The sequence below is a fragment of the Euphorbia lathyris genome, chromosome 8 (assembly GCF_963576675.1).
Source record: "Euphorbia lathyris chromosome 8, ddEupLath1.1, whole genome shotgun sequence".
Taxonomy (NCBI): domain Eukaryota; kingdom Viridiplantae; phylum Streptophyta; class Magnoliopsida; order Malpighiales; family Euphorbiaceae; genus Euphorbia; species Euphorbia lathyris.
Window position 1 is genome coordinate 60,242,536 of NC_088917.1, and position 18,354 is coordinate 60,260,889.

Sequence of the window (18,354 nt, forward strand, 5' to 3'; positions counted from 1 at the left end):
TAATTTACATTGGAAAAATCCTATTTATAGACGCGGTTCGGGCCCTTTTCTTGACCTAATTCGTGTCCTTATGCGTGTAGGAAGTCGTGGGGTCCGTAGTGGCATCGTGGGGGCGAAATTGGTCTTTTTGACCAATTCCCGCAGGTCTGCTCGCCGAGCAGGCACTGCTGCTCGGCGAGCAGGCGCTGCTCGCTGCGAGCAGGCAATGCCTGCTCGGCGAGCTAGCCTACGAAGGCCAGTTCGTCGAGCAGTCCAGCCCGATGCGCTCCCGCGCGGTCGCCGAAATGCCAATAACGTGTCTTTTCGTCCGAACTTATTCCCTGCGCATGCATAAAAACTCCAAACAACATTAGTCCAAAGGCTAAATTGACCCGCCAATCGTTTATTTGAGCAAACGCTTCGTTTGGTGCGACTTTTGACGGATCAATTAGCTTCAAAAGATAACGGAATTATTAGATGCATGCTAATTTGGCCGTATTTGCATAAATTGATCACAAAATGACCCTAAACAGCGAAAAGTAAATAAAACATTTCCAATTTCTAACTAACTCACACAAAAGCATTTAAATGCGAGAATTGCTCGCTTATTAACCAAATAACACTAAAACCCGTCATAAAGCCATACCCAAAGATAGGGGTTTTTGACCCCTATCAAACCTCCTCGCACTTAAAACTTTACTTGTCCCCAAGTAAACTAAAAAACTAAACCCGCAATCACAAGCAAGCTAGAAAACCTCCCGGTTTGACTAGGTTCTTGACACAATTTCGAGCATCTGTAATTACATGCATTCGGAAATACAAAGTAGAGACACGATATCCAAAAGCCGCATTTCAATTATCATGGGTCATATGTTTTAAGGAAAAGGACACATGTTCAATTAAACGAGCTTGAGGGGATCGCTAAGTAAAACACCTCACCATAGGTGGTTCACTCATTTCACACAATTTTGGTGGCTAAAGTGTTTATTCTCGGCTTATGTTCTTGCTTAGGATTACGTTGATTTTGCACGTTCATCCGAGTTCCTCTACTATGCTATATGACTCCGATGATATCAAAAACAACCTCGAATTGGGGTTGTAATGTGGTTAGAGGGTTAAAGGTACAACAAGGGTTAATAGTTCTAGTGCTAGAAAAACAAAGTTCAAATGGCTTTAGCAAATATGAAGTGATTGAGCTTTTTATTCATCCATTGTTTTCTTGAGACGTTTTGATTTAAAGAACTGGGGAATGAAGTTCTCCCCCTTTAGTTTGTCTCTTTCCTTTTCTTTTCTTTTTTCTGTTTTTCTCTTTTTCTCTCTTTTTTTTCTTTTTTTTTGGATAGTGATGCTTATTCACTTCTTAGCCTTTTGGCTTGCTACTAGGATGCCATAAACAAAGATAAAGCGCTAGAACGACAAAGGCTCGATGTGAGCTTTGCAAAAACTTTGGGTTAAGTAGCAAATCAAGTGATGGTTTGCAAAAACAGGTTAGAACGAAAGAAAAATCTATAAACTACAAAAATATAGGCTCAAAAGGGCTTCCTAGAGTGGATGAAAAAGAGAAAATAAGGTAAAGAAAAAGGGTTAATTCTAATGAGGCTAATTTCATCGTTTATCATCTCAAATCATTGCATGTAGGTTCAACACAGTATTAGGTGCAAAATCTGTAATCTTCCACAAGTCAAAGCATTCACACAAAAATGTCAAGAAAAAGAGCTTTTTGATGTTCGCTCTTAGGCTCAAATTCAACTCACAATTCTTTGGGTTTCAATTTTGTGTTTACTAGTTCTCCCCAAACTCAAGTTTAACATCACATGCCTTCAATTCTTAAGTTATCTACCTAAGTAATGATTTTGACATTTCTTCAAAAGTAGGGTCTAAATGCAAACTTTAGCTCATGCTTTTACAGATACAAGGATTGTGTCCTACACCTAAACTAGTTGTCATGCAATCTTAGATTCGGTTCTCAGCCCTCAAAGACAAATAACGAAGTTTAGATTCGAAGGAGGTTCACGGTTTTAGGTCCTAAACATGCAAAACATAAATAAAACCCGAAAAACGCAAAACTAAACTAGACACAACGCAACAAAAATAAAAAATTTATACAATTTTTGTAAGTTTGTCTACCCCTCCTCCTCACACTAAAAATATGCAATAAGTTCCAACATTGCATCACAAATCATAAAGAACAAGTGTAGAGAGTTAGGGTGGAGAAGACAACTTACTGATCGGCGGGGGGGTATGGCCAAGGCATGTTGTAGCGTTCGCAGTAATCTGCCGCTACGTATTCAAGACCTGAAAGCCTTCGGTCCATATTCTGCTCAAAGTTCGTGAACCGTTGGTCCATCTGTTGAACAGTGTTAAAGGTCCGTAGGTTAAGATCTCGCATTTCTGCCATCATGGTGTTGATGGCTTGGAACTGGGCCTCCGTCCCCGGTGCTTGGTGTTCCGTTTGGTCACCTGCTGCTGCAGCTTCTCCTTCCTCAGGTTCGTCGTGCTCTTCCTCTCTTTGTCGTGGTGGGTTCCTTGCCCGTTTTCTTGTCCTCCCACTTGAGCTTGCTCCTCCAGATGGGTTCCTGTTCATAACTGAATGGAAAGTAGACTTTCCTAGAAATGCAGAGTTAAGCAAGGTGGGGTGGAAACCATCTTCCTGAATGTCCAAATCCTTGAATTGGCTATCAAGGAAGTTGGTAACCAAATGACCAAGGCCAACGAACCCGCGTTTTTTACTTGTTTGGCTTGAAAAGCCTTCAAAGATGGCTTTGATATTATCAGCGGGTTTATGGTTGGCCACACACCACAGTATGAGCAATTCTGTCTTTGAGACCTTATTGCTCTCATTTTTCCCTAACAAGTTGTGAGCCACAAACTTATGGACAAGGTTTAGCACTGGGTCTCGAAGGTGGATTGGGCTAGCAGTGCGGGAGTCAAATTCTGATAAGCCTGTTAATTGCTCCCAAGCTTTATCTTTTGTCATGGGTTCCTCAAAACCCGAGACTGCCTCTGGATGGTTATAGACTCCCATCAAGGCTGCTAACGTGATGTCATTGAGACGATAGGGTACACCGTTTAGTCTGAAAGAATGCTTACCACACCCCAAGGGCAGCTCTTTTCTCAAAGTGGTCAGAAACTCTACAGTGAGGTCATAGTACACTAGGGTCCTTTTCGTGGCCAGTCTATGCCAACCATGGAATTTTAGGACTTCATTGAAGTCCTTTTCTAGACCTATAGATGCTAGATATTTCTGATCAACAATGATTCGAGTGGCAAGGTCTTGCCTAGAAAACCACTGATATAACAGTCCCTCTCGCTCATCTACCAATCCAAAAGGTGAGTTATACATAGCTTGCAGGGTATCGCTGAATTCGACGTCAGAGTCGGCTTCATTGTCAACCGCGATCTTACCCTTGCCTTTCCTTCCCATCGTACCTGAGGAATAGACCAAACGGACTAGTTAGAATCTTTTCACAAAACATAAACATAAATCCCCAAACAACCAACAATTAGGTATAGACCAAAGTTTAGAAGCTTAGGGACAAAAACTATGCACTTTCAGTCCCTAAGCCTTTTACCCGTAATTCCAAATTCGTGTAAAATCAATGATGCCCAGTGACCAAAATGTGTCAAGAGTGTGATATAGAATTCTATTAGCAAGTTTTCAACTATAAATTGAATAGTTGGATTTTGAGCTAAAATGGAGATTTTACCCAAATTGAGCAATTTCTCCAAATTTTCACAAATTAAGAACAAAAATCATACCCAAATCACATATTGATCATAATGTAACTATAAATTGCAAGAATATCAAGAATTTAGAAGCAAGTAAAAGGTTATTTAAGAGAAAAGCTAAAAACCCAAAACTTAGGTTTTGTCCCAAATCCTAAAAATTAACACCCTAAACTAAAATTTAAACCTAGAAACATGTTAGAAATCAAAAATGGGTAAAGATTCATACCTTATTTGTTGAATTCGGGTTAGTATGGAAGATTTGAGGGGTTAGGTTTTGAGAGAAAGAAAAAGAAGAGAAGGAAAGGAAGAAAGAAAGAATGGAAAAAAGAAGAGAAAAAAGAAATAAGAAGAAAGTGGGGAAGGGGATGATGAGTCACCCCCCTCTTTTTCTTTTTTCTTTCTTTTTTCTTTTTCCTTTCTTTTTTTCTTTCTTTCTTTCTTTCTCTTTTTTTTTGGTTCGGGATTAAAATCCCGAACAGCTCGTGTCGGCCGAGCAGATTGGCTCGGCCGACCAGCCCGGCGAGCTGGGCGGCAGTGCCCAGTTCACCCGGGCTGGTTCGAATTTTTTTTTTTTTGGAGAGTATGGGGGAGGGAAAAACTTGACAATGTAAAAAAATGAGATTAAAATTCAACAACCAAAATCAACAAAAATAAAAGAACGGAAATGCAGAAGTAAATTGTTCAAGCTTTGAATTTAAACCGAGGAGAACTCGATTTCTCCCCCTTACTCAATCCTTTCTCAGGATCTTTGGATTCTTCTCCGTTATGCTTGGGAGAGAACCCTGTGGCCTTTCCTGCCTGTCCCTATTGATCTGAGCTACCTGATTGCTCAAATCTTTGCAGAAGGCTTCATTGTTGGCAAGCCTAGCTGAGATCTCCTTCAAAAGAGTGACCACCTCGTCAGATTCCTTAGGAGGTTGCATTGGCCCTTGATTCTGATGTTGATATGGGGGCATGCCAAGCCCCTGATCTCTATGCTCCTGAACAAAACCGCTAGGAGGTCGAAGCACATTCTGATTTGAATTCCCATAAGATAATTTCGGGTGCTGAGGCCTCCTGTAGTTGTTGCTGTTGTTGTAGGAGTTGTGATTGTTGGGGTTGTAGTTGTTATAGTTCTGGTTGTACCTCGGTAGTCCCCCAACGTAATTGACCATCTCCATCCCGTCTCCAGCGAAAGGGCTACCTGCTTGACATTCCTTTCCATGGTGGTCGCCGCCACAGTGCACACAGGTGGGAGGTTGGTTGAATTGAGCCAACAGGACGTCCATCTTCCTACTTATATCCGCAACACTCGAATTTTGTTCTTGTTCTTCCACAGCAAATACCCGCTGCCTTGTGGGACCAGCGAGCTTATGTTCTTGCCACTGCACACTCTTTCTGGCCAGCTCATTAATCATGTCATATGCCTCTGTTGCTGTCTTCCTAAACAAATCTCCACCCGCTGCGGAGTCCACAATAGCCCTGTTGGTGGGTGTCAATCCGTGATAGAAGACGCTCACTAATTGATGTTTGGGTATGTCATGATGAGGGCACATGCACAGCATTTTTCTGAATCGGGTCCAAGATGTGTGGAGCGCTTCGTGCTCGGGTTGGTGGAAGGATGTGATCTCACCCCTGAGCATTGCTGTCTTCGAGGGAGGAAAGTAGTAGGACAAGAATTCCTTCTCCAACCCTGCCCAAGTCGTGATTGATCCGGGCTCCAGTGTTCTCAGCCATTCCAAAGATTGCCCAGTTAGAGAAAACGGGAACAACTTCAGCCTAGCAGCATCTTGGGGAACCCCATTTGTTCTTGCAGTGTCTGCGCACATTAGGAAGCGATCCAGGTGATCATTCGGGCTCTCATGTGCTTCTCCTCCAAACAATCCGGTCTGTTGGATCAAGTGAATTATACCGGACTTGATTTCGTATGTATTAGCCGGAATATTCGGAGCGGCAATGCCGGACAAATGCTGGTGCCGGTGTGGTGCCAGGATCTCACTCATCAGACGAGTGTCATTTTCTGGCCCGGTGTTCTCAGTATTCCGTTCATTGTTCCGTTCATTGTCAGTCATCTTGATAGGCTCGATGATCTCGTCTTGCTTCAGCTTTCTGATTTGTTTGCTCCTGCGAAGAGTACGTTCAAGTTCAGGGTTAAGAGGGACACACGGTATTTTCGCTGATCTCGTAGGCATACGCTGAGAAGAGATAAATACAAGAAATAAATGAAAGCGGAAGGAAAATCATACACATCATACAAGATTGCACAGTTTTGTACAAGTATTGGTTTATATCGACAATTATGGGTTGATGTACATGGCATAGATTATTAGAGATAAACAAGTATGCATATGAACAAATATAAATGTAAGAGTGTACAAGTACAAAATGGTATAAACAAGCACATATAGACACGTATAGATGAAGTTGACAAGTATAAATACACATTCGTATAAACGAATATAAACAAGTGTAAGTATAAACAAGTATGACTATTATAAACAAGTATATATAAACAAGTATATATAAACAAGTATAAACGATATAGATACGTATGAACAAGTATCATGATTATAAACAAGTATATATATAGGCAAGTATAAGCTATAGGCAAGTATGAATGATATAAACAAAGATATTCACAATGAATGCCTAAACTAACAAATCGACCGAGCAGTCCAGCCCGATGCGCTCCCGCGCGGTCGTCGAAATGCCAATAACGTGTCTTTTCGTCCGAACTTATTCCCTGTGCATGAACAAAAACTCCAAACAAAATTAGTCCAAAGGCTAAATGACCCGCCCATCGCTTATTTGAGCAAACGCTTCGTTTGGTGCGACTTTTGACGGATCAATTAGCTTCAAAAGATAACGGAATTATTAGATGCATGCTAATTTGGCCGTATTTGCATAAATTGATCACAAAATGAGCCTAAACAGCGAAAAGTAAATAAAACATTTCCAATTTCTAACTAACTCACACAAAAGCATTTAAATGCGAGAATTGCTCGCTTATTAACCAAATAACACTAAAACCCGTCCTAAAACCGTACCCAAAGATAGGGGTTTTTGACCCCTATCAGAAGGTACGGGCTTGAATGTATGGCTGTATACATTTAAGTATGTGGACTTGTGGAAGTACTTGTCCACATACTTTTCCGGTTGCTCCCTGTTCATATAAATGGCAGAAATAGCATGCCTACAAGGGATACCTAACAAATCCCACATTCTACATGTGCATGTCCTAGAATTTAAATCTACTGAAACACATCTATTGAAGCTTGAGACTTCATATAATTTAGGACCAAAAGATGTACTAGAACAAGTCCTACTTGATAATTTCAATTGTTCTAACTTTTTTTTGAATCTTAGGGCATATTTCCCCACTGTACCTTCGCATACCAAGAAATTTTATATAGTGTCTCTTCATTAAATTTTTTCTAACACTTTCTACCATTGAAATAATAGGCAGACATCTAGCATCTTTAATATATGCATTGAAGGACTCACACATATTGTTTTGAAGTGCATCTGACTTTGCCCTCTGACTGAAATTATACCTGGCCCATGTTTTAGGATCATGTTGCATGACCCAATCATAAGCTTGTTGGTCAAACTCCTTCAATTTGCTCATATGATGCTCCCAAAGCTTGACCGTTCCATCAGAAGTGGCATCCCACAAATATGTCTTGTATTCCAAACCTTTGAATAACTTCTTCATGTTCTCGTACATATGTTTTACACAATGTCTGTGTTCAACATTAGGCATCAACTCCTTGAATGACTCAACCAAGCCCTGCAAATAAAAAACCAATAACAACATTAATCAACTCGTGTTCGCATTCAGTAGTAACAAATAATATGCATGAATGAAGCAAGTATAAATATCACCTTTTGTTGATCAGACATAAAAACCCAGCCAGTCTCTTCCACATTTCCAAAATCATCTTGAAGTAGTCCTAAGAACCAAGACCATGATTCTTTGCATTTTGAACCCACAACAGCCAAAGCAAGAGGGAACATGTTCTCATTCCCATCTCTTGCTATAGCAGACAGTATATGTCCTCCCATATAGCTCTTCAAATGGCAACCATCAAGACAAATTAAAGGTCTAATACCTGAGAAATATCCTTGTTTTTGTGCAGCCAACCTGTAATACAAATAATTAAACATAACTATTTCTCTAGGCAAATTGCCTATATCTGCTGCATCAGTCATCTCATTTCTATCCTCATGTACTAGAATTAATTATGTCTTCATCTTCGCCATACTTCTAGGATTAGTGACTTTCACTATCTCGACATAATCATACAATCTCTTGTATTGTTCCTTTACCTCACCTTCAATAATTTCCTTAGCTGCTGTTTTGGCCCTATAACATTCGAATATTGACACCTCAAAACCTAACTCTCTCTTTATTTTTTTTCTTTATCACATGTACTTTCCAGTCATCATCATCTCTAAAATCCTCTAGGAACTTCTCTGCTATAAATTCAACACTGATCAATTTATTGTCATAATCTCTTGGGCAACTACGAATAGGCTAGAAAGACTTGATCCGAAAGTTCATGCTATCCCTTAGTTTTGATGCTCTTATCTTAAAACTACATTTGTTGTCTTTACAACCCATATGTATCACATCTTTGCAGTTTTTCCTGAACTTGTAGGAATAACCTCTTGCAATTGCCCAAGCCCTAAGTGCTTTCCTAAATTGTGTTGCTGACATAAATCTCATCCCAAGAGCCAATTGAGTACCAACTTCTTCCCTATACACAATATTTGTGTCAAGACCATCATCATCCGAACCATTTACACTACCCAATTCATCATCTAGATCGGGTGCATCCTCATCAAATTCTCCCATATCTTCATCAGTCATTTCTAGTGGTGCATTTTGTTGTTCGGTTGGTGGTGCAATTAGTTGAGCATCCATTGTTTCAGTGTCTAATAAATTTGGGTCAGCAACATCATCATTCGGCTCATATACACTACCTAATTCATCATCTAGATCAGGTGCAACCTCATCAAATTCTCTCATATCTTCATCAGCAATTCAGTGTGTGGTGCACTCATTATTTCTGTGTGTGGTGCACTCATATCAAACATTGACATTCCCTCAAACTGAAAGAAAAGAGACATGAGATAGTTAAAAATTAAACTTCAAAATAAACTAACTTTACACTACACACAAATATCAAGTACTGATACATTCACATACTTTAGCCAAACACCCTAACCCTAAAAAACACATTAACAGTAAACTCTAACATATTTCAAGCGATTGAAAAATATATTACTATTTTTTTCGAAGAATAGGTTCATACCTGTATGCCATGCTAAAATCAACCAAAACCCCTTATTATTTAGGTCATTTGTGAACCCAAAATGAACCCACTTCAAAGATTTGATTATTTAGTATTCTATAATTTAGTAGATGTCAACAACAAATTGATTTAGAGAAAAAAAGTCCAAGAAGAGAAGAAAATCATGGTTTTATTGAATGGTTGGGTTGCTGCAAGTTGTAGAAAAAATAGTCGAAGAAGAGAATGTGATAAGCCATGGTTTAATTGAGGAAGGATCTAGAGATTTTTTTCAAATTTATATACCAATTTTTTAAAATGGCAAAACTGCCCTTGGACACATCATTGATTCTGACTCTGTTTGTGTCTTTTCCTCAATTTCGCAAATGGAGAAAAGTACAGTCCTTTATTTGCTAAAAAACAAAGCACAAGAACCTATCTGTAAAAAAGTGAAAGCATCGGGCACTTATATGGAATTAACCCTTAAATACATGAACTAAAATACCATTTATCTCTTTTTATTAGCAATTCTCATTTTTGTGTGTCACTCATTAAAGGTAAAATAAGAAAAAGTTACATGAAAATAATAAAAAGGGTTAATTACATATAGATTCTTTGTGGTTTCGCCGATTTGCAGATAGGTACTTGTGGTATTTTTATTTTTATTTTTTTTGCAAACCCAACCTTGTGATTTGCAAAATTTTGTATTTGGGTTCACTTTGTCCAGAATTTGATCGTTAACGACATCGAAATGAGAAAAACAACTTTTACAACTTAATACCATATGTTCTATTGTTTAAAACATTTATACTTCAAATAACTCGACCTCTCTATGGGGTCATCCTCATCAGATATGTTTTCGCTTATAATTCGTTTAGTTTCAAAAGAAATTGATTAGTCACCGATGACGAATTTCTTGCTATGGATTCAATTAATTCAATATCTCCAACTTTTCATTGCATTCTCATGTTTTGATATCTTCTACAGAAGTAAACATGATAATCTCGGTCAATTTGTGGGTAAAATTATTACTTTTTTGTTATAATTGATTGACGATATAATGTTATAGATTAAATTATTAAAACTTAATCTATAAAAATCAAAATGATAGAAGCTTTCAGTATAAGTTTTTCCTTTTTAATTCAAACATCAAATAAAAGGTGCTATTGTCACTGTTCTTCTCCCTTGCACTGTTAGTTCCACGAAAACTAGAAGTTCCCCTTGGTGGGGCATGCCTTCTCTTGGTTACCAATATACAAAGACTGAAGTCCAACTAAGAAACACAACTCTCTGGTTGCATTTCATCCTCTTTGAGTCTTTGCCTTTGTTCTCAGCGTTTTTACTTCTGAACTTTTAAATTTTGAAAAGGTAAGCTTTTTTATCCAGTTTCATTTTTTAATTTCATATATTGAATTAGCTTGTTTATTCAAGTTGAACTCTAAGTCTGATTAATTAGCTATTTCTAATCTTAATCTTAGTGCATTCTGGTCAAATCTAGTTCTGGTTGGACACTAAGACTGTCAAATTGATCTTAGTCCATTGAAACAATTAACTGAAATTTTGATCTTGCATAACTTGGTTTTTTATGGTACTTGTAGATACCCATTTTGTATAAATATCTATACTACTAGATATATCGATATTTTGTTATATTTACTAGAATATTGATATTTCAATCTAGATTATCGTCAATTACATTCTTACAATAAATAAAAAGGAAAAATAATATTCTAATAGTTTGTAAAATTAGTTAAATTTTTATATTGTAAAGATTTGATTAATTGATTAGGACATTAATTAAATTTTGAAAAAAATGTTATTCCTTTCTTTAGTTAAATATGGAAGCATAATTAATTGTAGTGGTAAGCCCTTTAGTTAAATAATTAAACAATAATAAATAAAAACCTGTTCACGTTTACAGTACAAAAAATTAATCAACTTGTTCTTATGACTAAGATAAAAATCAAACCAAATAAATAAAATAAAATGGAACTTTCATTAATAAGTTTTAGAATTACAACAAAAAAGGCCCAAAGACCCAAATCATTCCAACAGACCCACAAGATCAACCAGTTAACACATCATAAATACAACCTAAAATACAATAAAATGAATAAATTTTGGTGGGCAAACAGATGCCACACCACGTTGCTTGGCCACCGCTTGGCCACTGAATAAGCTTCGTGAATAAGCTTTGTTGTACAAATAAATAGAGAGCCACGCCACAATGAGAGGAAGGCACCAAGTCTGTCTCTGTTTAGAGGACAAAAAACATACAGCAAAGGGGGGACTTCTAGGGGGGAACTTCAGGTTCTTTCCCTCTTCACTTCTTTCTAAAACAGCAAAGGAGGATTGTTGACACTTCTCCAATGTAGACCATCTCCACTTCTTTTCATCTTCAGCATCTTTACTTCTGAAATCTGTAAACTTCAAAGTCCCTGTCAAAAGAAACCATTTTCAATATAAACAAGCAAGACCAGAAATAACAAAACAGAGAATCAACAGATTTATCAAACAGAAAGTGATAGACACAGGCAAGCCAGGAACACAAGTGGCTATAGTAAAATAGTGGTAAAAAAGGAGACTGAAAGTAACATTGTTGTTCTCCCGTTCTTCAAGTAAGATTTCTTATTTCTATAACTCCCGTCTTAAGTGTCTGTAACATTTGTTAATTAAGACACAATGTAGGGGACTTTTGGGGAGTTCCTATGCTATTAGGGACAAGCTGAATTTTCTCTTTTAGGAGGACGGTAAATGAATGGAAGGATATGCTATATTCTTTCACATCATTTAAAGTCCTCCAACTGTGCCTTCCAAGCATTTGTAATGAAAGCATGAAATAAATGGAAACAATTTGGCTATTTCCATAGATTTATTTCTGTTAAACATGAGTGAAAATAGTTGGCTGGTTCCTAAACTCTTGGCTGATCAAGATGCATCATTAAGCTCTGAATCCTATCAATTATTTATCTAACACTAATTAATCAAGTATGTAGTTAATAGACAATAAAGCAGGACTCCCTTAAAATCTTTTAATAATTAAGACAAGCTACAGATAAACAGAGATGCTGACATTTCCATATGCCCAAATGAACACAATATAGACGGACCCAACCATTCCACACAATAAAAGGGAAATTATCTTTTAGCTCCATTAATCTTCTTAGGGTTCGTTGTTCTTAAAACCAGTAAGGGTAAAACAGAATCTCAAAGAACAAACTCATCCTCATAGATCAAATCATTCTTTTATATTAGCAGGAAACAAATAAGAGAGCTAAGAATAAATTAAGGTTCACAGTCTTTGTGACTTCAACTCCCATAGGCATCTCATAAAACAGTAAAATCATAAAAACTCAGAGAAACTCAAACAGGATGAAACCTTTTCCACAAATCGGAACATGCAGTTGATTAATTTTATGGGAACATGCAATTGATTTATCAAACAAAATTGGAGAAATAGAAACAGAGAAAGTCACATGAACAGATCGAAACATACCTGAGGGGAATCCGGTACTCGTTTCGGTTCTGAACAGTCGTCCCGTCCCCCTTTCACTTCATGATTCCTTTGAGTTCCGGCGTTGCTGTCTCCTTTCCTCATTCTGGATTTGACGTCGTCGTCCGGTTGTAGATATAGCGGAATCGCTAGTCTAGAGGAGAGGGATCGTCGGAATAGAAACATGTCGATGGCGAGATGACAAGAGTAAACGATCTACCCACCGTCGAGAGAGACTCGTCGCCATTGAGAATAAATCGCCGTTGAGGGAGGTGGCTGGAAAGAGGGAAAGAACCCTAAGGTTTCGTTTTATTCGAGAAAGAAAAAGAAGATTCATAGCTTGAGTGTTAAGAGATGTTAGGGTAAAAGATTAGGAAAATGGATTTGGGTCAAGTTAGTTGAGTGGGCCTTAATTATACTTAGCCCGAATTTATCCATACATCTCCCTTTTTCTTTTTCTTTTTCTTTTTTAAGTTAGTTATTTATTTATTTAAAACTAGTATTTACCAAAATAAAACGACTTACTTTATACGCCTATGTCATAGGGGTACAAAGTCGGTTAAAATAAAATTAATTAAAATGAAATGACTTACTTTATACGTCTATGTTATAGGGGTATAAATCGGTCAAAATAAATAAATAATTTAGAACGGTTCAATTCGTACGTCTATGTCATAGGGGTATGAAATTGACCAAAATAAAATTAAAGGACTCAATTCATACGTCTATGCTATAAGGGTATGAAAACGGTCAAAATCAAGTTAATTTTAATGAAACGACTTAATTCATACGTCTATGTTATAGAAATATCAAAACGGTCAGATTAAATCGTCTTAACTTATACGTCTTTGTTATAAAAAATATACATAAAATAGAAGGAAATGAATCAGATAAATCAAATAAGTTCAATACAAAAAGCACATCTTTTAGTACCAATTTTGGGCGGGGTAGGGTGATTACTCAAAGTTTTCTTCCCTACACGTAACCGACAAACGAACCTAAAATCTCTATTTCGCAGACCTTTTATCCATTAAAATACACCTAATTTCGGTGTCCAATCACGCCTTAATTTTGATTGGTGGCGACTCTAAAAAATAGTCTAAAAAACGTAAAATTATTAACTAGTTAAATTTTAACGTCCGTCGTCCGCGTCCGGAAAATCCGGTTGCGACAGTACTTATACTGATGTCAAATTAGATTGTTTCTGCTATATTTTTTCTATATTCAAAGGTAATTTATGATTGAACATTGATCAGATCTATGTGTTAATAATGCACAATTGTTTCTCAGTTTACATTCCCAATTTGACTTTTACTGCTACGTTGGGAATCAAAAGTTAAGGACTCTATATAACTAAAGAGAAGAGAGGAAGACCGAGATTAACTTCGAATGGAAGTTATTGAAAATGGACTTTGATCATTATATTTTTTAGAGGTTTAAATCAATTTATCTTCAGAATATTAATAGGATGATTGACAATTTGGTGTTAAGAAATATAATATTGTTACCTCTAAAGAGGTTTAAATCAATTTATCTTCAGAATATTAATAGAGATGATTGGAAATTTGGTGTTAGAAAATATAATTTTTTTCTTTGACTGTGCTTTTCTAAGAAGCATGTGCTTACAAATAGGATTATTTTTTTATAATTCTTACAAAATAATGAATCATTTGTGAAAGAAATAATCTATGGCTCATATTATTTCTCTTCATTTCCATGGTTAAGGAGGGTGTGATGAAGAAATTATCGTATTTCTTTATAGAGGGAATGTTGATAAAAAAAAGTTATCACTCAATTGCAAGGCAAGGCGACTTGACTTCGTGATCAGGGGGAGTTGATTAAGGTTCGTGTGGTCCCTTAAACATATTTTATAGAGATTTAAGTAATTCTCTGTAGAGATTGATTCATCATCATTAATCATTACATTAACAAGCATATGTAAGTTTTTATCTGTCCCAATAATCGATCATATCATGTTCTGCCATTTCAGCAACACATTAATATGTGCCTTGTATTCACTAATGTCTAATCAAAAGTGCTAAGATAAAAAAAAAATAAGATCAAAAAAGTGTTAAGATCTATAATAGCCATTCTCCACGACACATCAAACACTTGTAAGTTTTTGATAGAAAACATGAACGTGTAGAGCAAATAAGGATGGTTACTAGCTAGGAATTAAAAGTGAGATATGGCTCTTAGTTGCAGTCTATTATGCCTTGGGACAGGTGTGAGATTTTGGTTGTTAAATATAGATGAGTTGTGAGAAGAGAAAGACAACTTTTGTGGTATTAGTTTTGGCCTTTGCTTGAAGTTTAGGAAGGGGTTCTTCCTTGTGCATTAGTTTCTCTACATTTCATTTTTATATCTTTTATTTATTTGTTGGTTTCTTTTTCTTTCTTCCATTAAAACTTGTTATCATTTCGTGATTGGAGGGGTTTTGAATTTGATCAATAAATTTTTGCCACCTATTTCTGTGTGTTTGGTTGAGTTGTTCTCTGTCAGTTTCTCAATTATCTTATGAAAATTGCTCTACTATTCAATATGTAGTTGATTTTTGGTATACTAACTTTCATTTTTGTTATTCTACCCGACAAGGGATATACTATAAATTCCACAAATCTATGAGCATGCATTTGAATGTTGCAGCTTCCTCTTCTTTTATAATCTACAAAATCAACTCACATTGTATCTATATGATTACAATAAATATCATATACATATTCTACCAATGCGAACTGAGCTAAAGGGAGGGTAGGTGATTAGAGTTAGAATTCATTTGGCAATTTGTAGTTTTTACTTAATACATGTTGCATAAGACGAATAATTTATCTGCTTCATATATTTTTTTCTTAAACTTGTGAAATTTATTTCCAGGAACGTAAGAATAACATTCAGAGAACCTCTAAACCCAAAAGGTATATACGTGGTTCATCTTGACAGAACAAGCACCAAAAAGCCTACACAACCAGTCAAACTACTTTATGTGGAATTGCTTAAGAAACCATTGAGGGTTGTCTGTAAGTAATCATACCATAAAGATGGTTATTTGATTTGATAGAAACCTAATTCAACTATATCTTTTTCTATATATATACCCATGAAAGTAAAATTGATTTTGAAAAAAAAAATTGAATTACAAATGGTTGAGAAGAAGAAGACCATTTAAAGTAACTAATAAGAGTAATATGGGTATTTGACATGTATTTAACCTACAAAAATGCTCGAAAACTGATGGAGAGATCTTATAGTGGGACAAAATCAAAATATAGGGAGGTTAAATATAGAAATGAAAATTATGAGGCTGTACTAGTATATTTGAGCAAAATACATGGAGGTTTAATTTATTTACTCAAAATATTATATGTGATATGTAGTGTATGCTATAATTGAAAATTTTCATAAGTTAAAATCCTAGACTAACAATTTGAGTAGAGAATTATGGTTTGCTAGTAGAAAAACATAGTTACTGGTATTACAAGTAGGTCAACGACAACAATTGTTATCCATGGCATTGCAGAAAAAAAAACACTACAAGAAAATAACAGCATACCAACGATATTTTACCAACGATAAAAATGTCATTGATAATAGCGATAACATACCTACTACTTACATACTAAATATTCAATCAACATAATAAAAGAAAATACTCAGAAAATGCAAACGACTTACATACGACATAAGTTACCAACGACTTATGTCGTTGGCAATAGTAATAAAATTAGGTGGAAATGACATGTCGTTGGTAGTATAGAGAACATACTGACGACATATAAACAAAATATTTATTTGAAAATTATATAAAAAAGAAAACTATTTTAATTTTTTATTACTAAATTACCACTCAAAATATAAACAAATTACTAATAAAAAATAAAGAATAAAATAAAATACCCAAATTTGCCCACTAAAATTTCCCCCTTTCCTCTCCGGCTTATATCCCAAACTTTCCCTCTAAAAAATTTCACTCAACTACAACCATTTTACCCTAATCAGAAGAGATAGGAACATCCCCTCTTAGTATGTCGCTCACTTAGTTCGAATTTCTCACCTTCTAGCTTCAATTTCTCATATTCTCCCAATCTTTACTTCGATTTCCCCCTAATTTCTAGCTTCTTTCACCGACACTGCTCCTCAAAACCATGTAATCGTTTATCCTTCTAGAACTAAGCTAAAAAGAAGGGAGGGAGGGATACTGACTAGCTCGTCATCCTCAACAAACTCAGAAATCGTCTAGCAGAAAGTTGATTTAGGGAAAAAAGAGACCTTGGCGATATGGGCAGTGATATGAATACCATTGATGGCAAGTACTTCGTTGATTGAGTTTGTGGTTTCTAGGGTTGAAGCCCATTAAAAGAGGTATATGCTTCTATTGTAATTACTGATATCGTTTACTTGAGGAATTGAAGTTTACTGATATCGTTTATTGGATCTTTTAATGTGATGAATCTGCAGTCTTCTATTTAGGATAAATTTTGGAGGCACATGTTTGTTGTACTTATAAGATATGTGCCTCAATACATAATGATGCAGAGCCAGCAATTTACTGGAGATCCTAAGTTTAATATACTATTGGGATGCATTATATTCTGCCTAAGATGATCAGGTATTGGTTACGGGTGTGTTTACTTTGGAATATTAGTATTAAAAACTTAGAATATAGGCTTGTATTTTCAATTTCCTGAGTTATTTCATCATTTTATTAATGAATTGGTTGTGACATCTGGTTGCAGCGAATGATTCTCTGAGAAATAACTTGATTTAGATAACGTAGAGCCTATCACTTATTCTAAGTTGCATTATTTTTGTTAATACAAGGGCTTTTAGGAGTGTGAAAACCTGTTTGGATAAGTTTTAAGAGTGAGGATGCGTATTTTATATTTCTTTTATGAATGTAGAAATAGATTTTGTTCAATTTTTAGTTGTATCTTTTGTACAAATTTAGATCCTAAATTTAGTTTTATGCAAAAAAAAGGAAGGTTAATGGTTATGGCATTAGATTAGACATGTTTATAATACTGTTATGATTCCTAGATTGGAGAATAGCCAAGTGGACATGATATAAGCATGGAAAGATAATAAAAAATAATAATTTGATTTCCAATGCTAACAAGATGAAGCAAGTGTTCTTTAGGGCTGATCACTTTTTGTTTAAGAATTTAACAGGTATTATAATTTGATTGGTTTTGAAAATAATTCTTTGTTTTAAAATGAGTTAAAAGCATAATATGATTGGACATTTACTTAATGTAATGTCAATGAAAACACTTATACTTGTGATGGTGAGGTTGATATTGGAGATAGATGGTTTATGTTGGTTTATTAGAAATTTCTATTTCTTTTTTCTTTATCAAAATCTTGTGGAAATGTGTAGGTTTTTTAGCTTAATGTTTGCTTGTGTTGTGCTAATTTAAATATAATTAGAAACTTTTATTTGGTCATAATTTTGTGCGAATAATCAATATAATCATCAAGGACAAACTATTAGAAACTTCTATTTTTTTTTTCAAAATCTTGTGGATGAATGTTTTTGTGGAAAAGTTTGAGAATTGTTTCATAGAAGAAGCGACTAATTTAATTTCTCTGTACAATGAGAAGCTAGGCAATTATTGAAGGGAAAATAAAGTCATTGAATTAAGCTGTACAATGAGAAGTTACATGACTTATCTCTTGTTTGTTGAGTAATCCGTTCTTCACTGTTTAGGGCTGATCAGTTTTTGTATAATTGCCAAGCTTGTGTTACAATTGCACTTGCTAGCTTGTGTAGTTGTTGCACTGATGTCTTTATATCGTTCAACGAATGCCCTAATGCTTTCCTCTCTACATATGCATGTACCCATCATTTATTTAATTCCTAACTAATCTAATCCAAACATAATT

The 18,354-nt window shown here is 35.7% G+C and overlaps 1 long non-coding RNA gene across 1 annotated transcript; it reads right to left on the minus strand.

Annotated features, from left to right (window-relative positions):
• Positions 1 to 10,958: 10,958 nt before the first annotated feature.
• Positions 10,959 to 12,877, minus strand: LOC136203762 (uncharacterized). Its single transcript, XR_010674976.1, has 2 exons — positions 12,478 to 12,877; positions 10,959 to 11,419 (listed from the first exon to the last, which is right to left on the minus strand). It is a non-coding gene; the product is annotated as an uncharacterized lncRNA (long non-coding RNA).
• Positions 12,878 to 18,354: the final 5,477 nt, after the last annotated feature.